The sequence below is a fragment of the Pezoporus flaviventris genome, unplaced genomic scaffold (genome assembly GCF_033815535.1).
Source record: "Pezoporus flaviventris isolate CSIRO_AGI_PZ_B2104156 unplaced genomic scaffold, CSIRO_AGI_Pfla_v1 ptg000164l, whole genome shotgun sequence".
In the NCBI taxonomy this organism is placed as follows: domain Eukaryota; kingdom Metazoa; phylum Chordata; class Aves; order Psittaciformes; family Psittacidae; genus Pezoporus; species Pezoporus flaviventris.
This window is the reverse complement of record NW_026892712.1, coordinates 999,716-1,007,536: the sequence shown is the minus strand read 5'-3', so window position 1 is coordinate 1,007,536 and position 7,821 is coordinate 999,716. Positions and strand designations below refer to the sequence as shown.

Below are 7,821 nucleotides of genomic sequence, written 5' to 3'. Positions count from 1 at the left end.
CAGTCGGTGGATAAAGAACTGGCTGGATGGCCGCACACAAAGAGTTGTGGTCAATGGCTCAATGTCCGGCTGGAGACCACTAACGAGTGGTGTCCCTCAGGGATGAGTGTTCGGACCAGTCTTGCTCAACATCTTTGTCGCTGACATGGAAAGTGGGTTTGAGTGCGCCCTCAGCAAGTTTGCCGATGACACCAAGCTGTGTGGTTCAGTTGATATGCTGGAGGGAAGGAATGCCATTCAGAGGGACCTTGACATGCTTGTAAGGTGTAATGAAGTTTAACCATGCCAAGTGCAAGGTCCTACACCTGGGTCGGAGCAATCCCAGGCACAGCTACAGGTTGGGCAGAGAAGAGATTCAGAGCAGCCCTACAAAGAAGGACTTGGGGGTGTTGGTTGATGAGAAACTGAACATGAGCTGGCAGTGTGTGCTCGCAGCCCAGAAAGCCAACTGTATCCTGGGCTGCATCAAAAGGAGCATGAACAGCAAGTCGAAGTAGGTGATCCTGCCCCTCTACTATGCTCTTGTGAGACCTCACCTGGAGTATTTGTGTGCAGTTCTGGTGTCCTCAACATAAAAAGGACATGGAACTGTTGGAACAAGTCCAGAGGAGGGACGCGAGGATGATCAGGGGACTGGAGCACCTCCCGTATGAAGACAGGCTGAGGAAATTGGGGCTGTTCATCCTGGAGAAGGGAAGGCTGCGTGGAGACCTCATAGCAACCTTCCAGTATCTGAAGGGGGCCTATAGGGATGCTGGGGAGGGAATCGTCTTTAGGGACTGTAGTGACAGGTCAAGGGCGAATGGGTTAAAACTTAAACAGGGGAAGTTTTGATTTGATATAAGAAGGAAATTCTTTCCTGTTAGGGTGGTGAGGCACTGGAATAGGTTGCCCAGGGAGGTTGTGAATGCTCCATCCCTGGCGGTGTTCAAGGCCAGATTGAATGAAGCCTTGGGTGGCATGGTTTAGTGTGAGGTGTCCCTGCCCATGACAGGGGGGTTGGAACTTAAGGTCCTTTCCAACCCTAACTATTCTATGATTCTATAATGGGGGTCTATCTGGCCCTGTATTACAATTATTTGCCTCTCACAATTGTTCAAACGTTAAAACTTATATGTGAAGATTGACCCTACCTTTTATTAATATTACAGGAGCTGATTTGTTTAGAATACATGCTAGTTCTAAGATAGCACACCATATTCATTCCTGGAATCAATCATGCATTTGTACTACACATCCATATGTGCTGGGAATTGCGATGGGCTTAACTATTAATTCAGGGAACTTAACCTATGAAATAAAAGCAGAAAAAAAAAGTTTTAAGACATTTATTTCTCCTATTGATGTCACAGAAAATGCTTGTATCATACCTTTTAATCGAAGAGCTTCTGCATGACTACCAGTGAATCTCACCCGAGAATGGGAAAGTGAAGGAGGTTTTGATCACTTTGTTCAATTGTTACAAACAGATATTCAAGACAGAAAGCGTAGAATTAAGCATTTTATAGGTTGGCTTTTATTTACTATAATATTGGCTATCGTAATATTAGCTGCTGCGTCTACTGCTACAGCATCACTAACAAAATCAGTACAAATAGCTCACACTGTTAGCCAGGCTTTGCAAAATGTCACTAATAAACTTATTATTCAAACCACAATTGATGAACAGATGATGATTCGTTTAGATGCTTTAGAATCTGCAATATTATGGTTAGGAGATAAACAAGAAGCTTTGCATATACATGTATGTCTAAAATGTTGCTGTGCCCCTGCATGTGTTTGGTGCTGTGTCTGTCCTGCTTGTCTGGCTGAGGACCTGGCCGTACTGTGTCAGGACCTGGAGGTGCTCCAGGCCCCAGCACTGCAGCCTTGTCCTCCACAGCAGCAGGGTCCAGGTTTGACCCAGGCAACTTCTCCAGGCTGTCTAATGCCCGGAGCCCCCAGGACAGGGCATGAGCCTGGCCAGGGCACTGGTCTTGGTGGAGCCCAGACTGGGAGCAGGGGGCAGGAGTCCCCTGCTGAGTGTGCCCTTTCTTCCCTGCAGACCTGCAATGCTGCTGATTGTTGGCCTGGCTTGGCCTGTGCTGGAGATAGCAAATGCCACCAGTAACTTCCAGGGCAAGGGTGGGAGCACTGGGGCATGGACAAAGCCAGGAGCATCTTGGCAGGAAGCAGGCATGGGGCAAGAATGATGGAACTGGGGAGGGACCTGCTGGAGGTGGGGACTTTGTCCTGGGCTGGGTCCTCTGGACCGGATGAACCTCCTCTTTCTGCAGAGTGGAGCTGTGCAAAGCCTGCGGAGATTGAACATGGATAAGTGGAGCACCTGGTCAAGTATTGCTGCAACCGGTACTGCCAGCTGCACAGTTCTGGTGATGGGGAGGAACAGGGCCTGGGCACAGCACCCAGGGATGGGGCTTGTCCTGATTCAAAGAAATCACTTCACAGTACATACTGTACAGTAAAGCACAGACCTTTATTGGTGCTGGGAGCACATGGGGGTTCAAACTTCCATACACATCTCCAAAGCACAGTAAATTACAGGGTTTTTTTAACTTTATATTCTCATCTTGATATCTGTCCTGGGTTCAGCAGTAGCAGTCATGTTTTTCCTTTGTGTTAACTGGTGCAGTGCTGTGTTTTGACTTCCAGCCTGGGAACAGTGTTGGTGAAGCCGATGTTTTCGGTTGTTGCTAAGTGATGTTTACCCTGACCAAGGACTTTGTGAGGCTCATGCTCTGCTAGGGAGGAGGGGAAGCTGTGAGGAAGCAGAGACGGGGCGCCTGATCTGGGCTAGCCAGGAAGGTATTCCATACCACAGCACGTCATGCCCAGGGTGGGGGGTAACTGGGAGTTACCCTGAAGGACACGGGCTTCCGGGTGGGACTCGTTTCTTGGCTGGTGGTATCGTATTCTCTTCCCTTGTTATTTTCCCTTATCATTGTTGTAGTTGATAGTAGCGGTGGTGATTTGTGTTGTACATTGGTTGCTGGACTGTTCTTGTCTCAACCCATAGGAGTTGCACCCTTTTGATCCTCCTCCCCGTTCCTCCGGGAGCGGGGAAGGGGAGAACCCCGGTGGGGGGGGGGGACAGCCCTCGATTGTTGTCAGCTCGGCACCACTCACTGGGAGTGAGTGAACAAGTTCCCTGACTGGGTTTAAACCACGACAATATCATTTTATCTAAAACAACCACACATACAATTTGGTAAGTTATATAACTGTAGTTCTCTTATCCTACTGCACACTTGGGTTAGGGCTACAATAACAGTCTATTGGTTGGTATTAATCAGGGTTCTTACAGGTGTTTACCTTTTAGCTTTAGTAGTATTGATCAACTGCTAATACCTGTGAGCTATGTACTTAGTTCTTTGTTCAAATTGTTATATCTTACCATTAGGGATGTCCTGCTTAGAAGTGATTTACAGAAGCAGATGCAAGCCATCTACCGGCCCGAATTCTAATGCACTGTTTATCATGCTTCACCAGAAGTTCAGGTTCTCACTCTCAGAGGGGCTCCCTGTTGAGCAAGCAGTCACACTTAAGTGCTAAGCCATACTCATGCTAAAAAGTAAAGTTATTTCTGCTAAGGCCTAATGGTTTGGTCTCAATTTCCCCCCTTTTTTTAAAATTGTGCAAATTCTTTTGCACAGTCCATAGTATGCACACTTGTTGAGCTACCGTACAAACTTTCCACCACATCCAGAAATTAACAATTGTTAATAAAGCCATAGTCAGTAGTAGCACAAGAATGGGGTGGACCAGAATATTAAAAAGTTGAGTTGCTGTAGGAGATTGCCATTTTGTCCCTACCAAGAAAATTTCCCACCAGTGGTGCACTCCAGTTTTCTTGGTGTAAGTGATGATTTCTTTAATTTCTTCTATGTTATGCTTAACAGTCCGTACTGCTTGTTGGGAAGTTTCATTGACCTTCTGTAGCATCTTCTTGAGGTCTGGGTGATACAAGATTTTCTTTAGCATTTCTGTTTTCATTCCAATTTGTAGAACAGGTATACACATATATATCATGGTATTACACATAGTTATCTTGTATTAGTTGGTTAGTAGTTACAGGGATGGTGTAGTTAAAATCACATCCAATGATTTTGGTAAAATTGCACACACAAAAGTTAGTAGCATTTGTTTCTTCAATACAGCTATCAATTGTTACATTCTCACACGCAGTTCTTTGAGGGGATTGAAGGTACGGACTCTGATTGCAAGTCGAAGACCTTTTTACTTCAGATTACAATTATATACGTTTTAGATTATGTCCACACGCTCAGAGCTACAATGCGATTGGTTAGTTGCTGCTGTCCACATGCACAATGCAAGTTTTTAATTGGTTAGTCTGCCTTTTTGACATCTTCCTTTCGACCTTCTCCTCACTTCTCAGTTCCTTCTTCTACTTCTCGTTTTCGTCCCCTTTGTTCCGCTTCTTTGCTCCACTTTTCTTGCTAGAGGTTAGTCCCCCAAAGAGCTAAAATTACAGAGTTTTGCTCAAAGTTAGTTCCCTTTTCCAATATAATAAACTTGGGAGCTTGCATGAGTGACAGGGGTCATTTTGAAAATGCAAGTACTATCCTCAGTATCAAGACAGAGATCTTCATTTTCAGTTATAGCATTTTCACAGATGATAAACCCTAACTGTTCTTTTGGGGTACATGCCTCTGTACTTATAGTTTGCCAGTTTTGGGTCCTAGTGTTAAATCTTGCCCATACATTGCGGCCCATTGGTCTCACTGCAACATCCCGGTGTATGGTCCCTAGAGACAATACAGGAAATATATCTAATACTTTGACATGTTCAATTGTCAATACAAAAGCAGTAATTTCTCTTTGAAATGGGTTATATGTGAAATTTACTAGTTTCCACCATGCTTGATATGTTTTCTTGAACTTTGTGGTAGTATAATTTCGAGCAATAATCATTTGTACCTCTGGTGGCAAAAGTCCTGTTTCTCCTTCCCTAATAGTAGTCACTGCAACAGATTGTAACCAAAGTTGTGACTGAATACAGCTTAAAGTTAGGGACACTTTTCCTCGCGAATTCCCTAGGAAGTTAGTAATGTGATATAGGTCCTGGGAGGTGTGTTCTGCTAACACCGTTGTAAGATTACTTACCAGTTGCTGTGTTTCAGCAATGGTAAGGAGAGATGATCTGAGAGGAATTTCTAGATTTCCTAACTCTGAAGTGACTGTTCTTAAGACTTTTTGATCAATGGAGTTTAAGACTCACATTCCTGATCCAAACCATCCTGTCAAATCCCTTCTAAGTCTAGTACAGGGTGTTCTAGACTGAATCCAGGTTCTCCATCCTATAAGGCCTTGGTTAATAAAACTTGTAGCTTTACCACCACTTCCTTTAAAGAGTATTTGGGGTCTAGCATCAATTTTTGTTCATTTGATTGCCTTACCACATAAGGTCCTGCAAATGAGAGGTTGTGATATTTGACTGCGCATTCTAAAGGGGAGAAGTCTGTAGGGGAGAAGGGAGTAGGTGTGGTACGTGTGGTGACTTCCACTCTCAATCTAATTGTTATTCTATCAAGTCCTTGTTTCCAGTAAAATGCTAGAGTATTTGGTTCGGTCACTGCAAGACTAAGTTGGCAAGTTTCCCTATAAGAACAGTTAATTAAAATTTGATTTTGATCTGGTCTTTTTTGGGATATTGTAAACTCAGGGGTATAGTTTTTAGGACCCTTAAAGAAAAGTTTAGGATAGGATATGTTTCCATATCTTTGGGCACATATCAGAATTTGGGTGTGTCATGGTTTAAGCCCAGCTGGCAACCCAGAACCATGCAGCCGCTCCTCACTCCCCGCACTTCTTCCCCCACTCCCAGAGGGGTGGGGAAGAGAATCAAAAGAATGTAACTCCCATGGGTTGAGATAAGAACAGTCCAGTAACTAAGGTATAACGCAAAACCACTACTGCTACCAGCAATGCTAATAATGATAAGGGAAATAACAAGGGAAGAGAATACAACCACTCACCACCCGTTGACCGATTCCCAGCCCAACCCAAGCAGTGATCTAGCCCTTCCAGGTAACTGCCCCCAGTTTATACAGTGGGCATGACGTGCTGTGGTATGGAATACCCCTTTGGCTAGTTTTGGTCATGTGTCCTGTCTTTTCTTCCTCCCAGCTTCCCCTCCTCCCTGTCAGAGCATGAGACTCAGAAAGTCCTTGGTCAGAGAAAACATTACTTAGCAACAACTAAAAACATCGGTGCTATCAGCGTTCCCAGGCTGCAAGTCCAAAACACAGAACTGCACCAGCTACTAAGAAGGAGAAAAATGACTGCTACTGCTGAACCCAGGACAGGGTGTTATTATTAACAGATATTGTTGTGGAGTATTTCCCCCAGCAAGGTCTTACAGGTAACTCTTAAGTATCAGGTCCAACCATTTACTGTAAATAAATTCCCTCTTCTATCTTTCCCCTGAGGGAAAGATTCGAATTACATTTCTTAGAGGACTGATCTTGTGGTATTTTAGTGTTAATTTGCCTAGAGGCTTGTCTCCATCTGTGGTTCTCTACTACATATCCTACACAAGATAAAGTGCTGTCTTCCTCTGCTCCAGGGGCTGCATGGAGCTGCCCCTGATCCAGTGCTGGATAACACAGTTCTGTCCCATCCCCTCGGCTTCCTTGGGGGTACAAGTAGCTCCCCTACTCACCCAAGCTCAGGGGGTACAAGTACCTCTGTGCCTTCCTGGCTGCAGGGCTTTCCCCCATGCAGGGCAGTGGTGTTGACTCTGGTTTCCTTCCAAAGGGACATACAAGTGTGATGAGAACCGCATGTGGGTGAGCCTTGGAACTGGCAAGGAGGCACCTATCTGCAAGCCAGGTAAGAGAAGAGAAGCAGGAGCTGCGAGGAGCAGAGTGGGGAGATGACAGCGGTCTGCCTGGGCAGCTGAAGGGGATGCTCCCTAGGGCAGCCTCAGGGGGCTCACCAGAGCCCTGCTCTGCCCCATGCAGTGTGTGGGAAGCTGAAGAGCCCCCCACCCCCCCGGCAGATGCAGCACATCATCAGGCACCTGCTGGCTGAGAAGGGCATCTTCCCCTGGCAGGGCTGGCTGGTGACCTTCCACAACCTCACCATGGGGGCCATGCTCATCAGTGACCAGTGGCAACTGACCACTGGCAGGAATATGTACCTGAACCACAACGAGAACACCAAGCTGGAGGAGATTGCCCCTATGCTGCAGCTCTTCCTGGGTGGCCAGGAGCAGCCTGCTTTGGCCACTGAGCACGTGGTGCTGCATCCTGGCTACCCTAAGGCTATCGGGCATTGGGACAGGCTGCCCAGGGCAGTGGTGGAATCACCATCCCTGGAAGCGTTCACAAACCATGTAGACAAGGCTCTTAGTGATGGGGTTTAGTGGTGAATTTGGCAGTGCTGGGGTAAAGGTTGTATTTGATGATCTGAAGCTCTTTCCCACCCGGTTGGTTCATGATTCCCCCACCCAGTGCAGGGCTGTCCCAGTACCGTGCTCGCTAGCTTCCGACCACACCCTCCAGACCCGGAAGTCCTCCGGTGGCCACATGACCCCATACCGTTTCTCCACTCCAGAAGTCTGACAAGGGATTGGCAGTGCATCTTGTCTAGCAGCCCTGGACTCTATGGTGGTTGTCATCCCTATAGGTTCCGGCTGCTGTGTCCATGGTGCAAGTGGCTAGAGCAGCTCTTTTCGTGGAGCACTGTGGGGCAGCCATGGCAGTGCTCGGGGAGTCGGTATACGGTCGCTAAGGCAACCACAAGCTGGGTCACGCCTGCCAGCCCTCCCTGCATGGTAGCGCTTCATGGTGATGGCCA

General features: G+C 46.7%; 1 pseudogene; it reads left to right on the top strand.

Moving 5' to 3' along the window:
- The first annotated feature begins 476 nt into the window (after positions 1–476).
- On the top strand, positions 477–7,586 carry LOC133283314 (haptoglobin-like; annotated as a pseudogene).
- Positions 7,587–7,821: the final 235 nt, after the last annotated feature.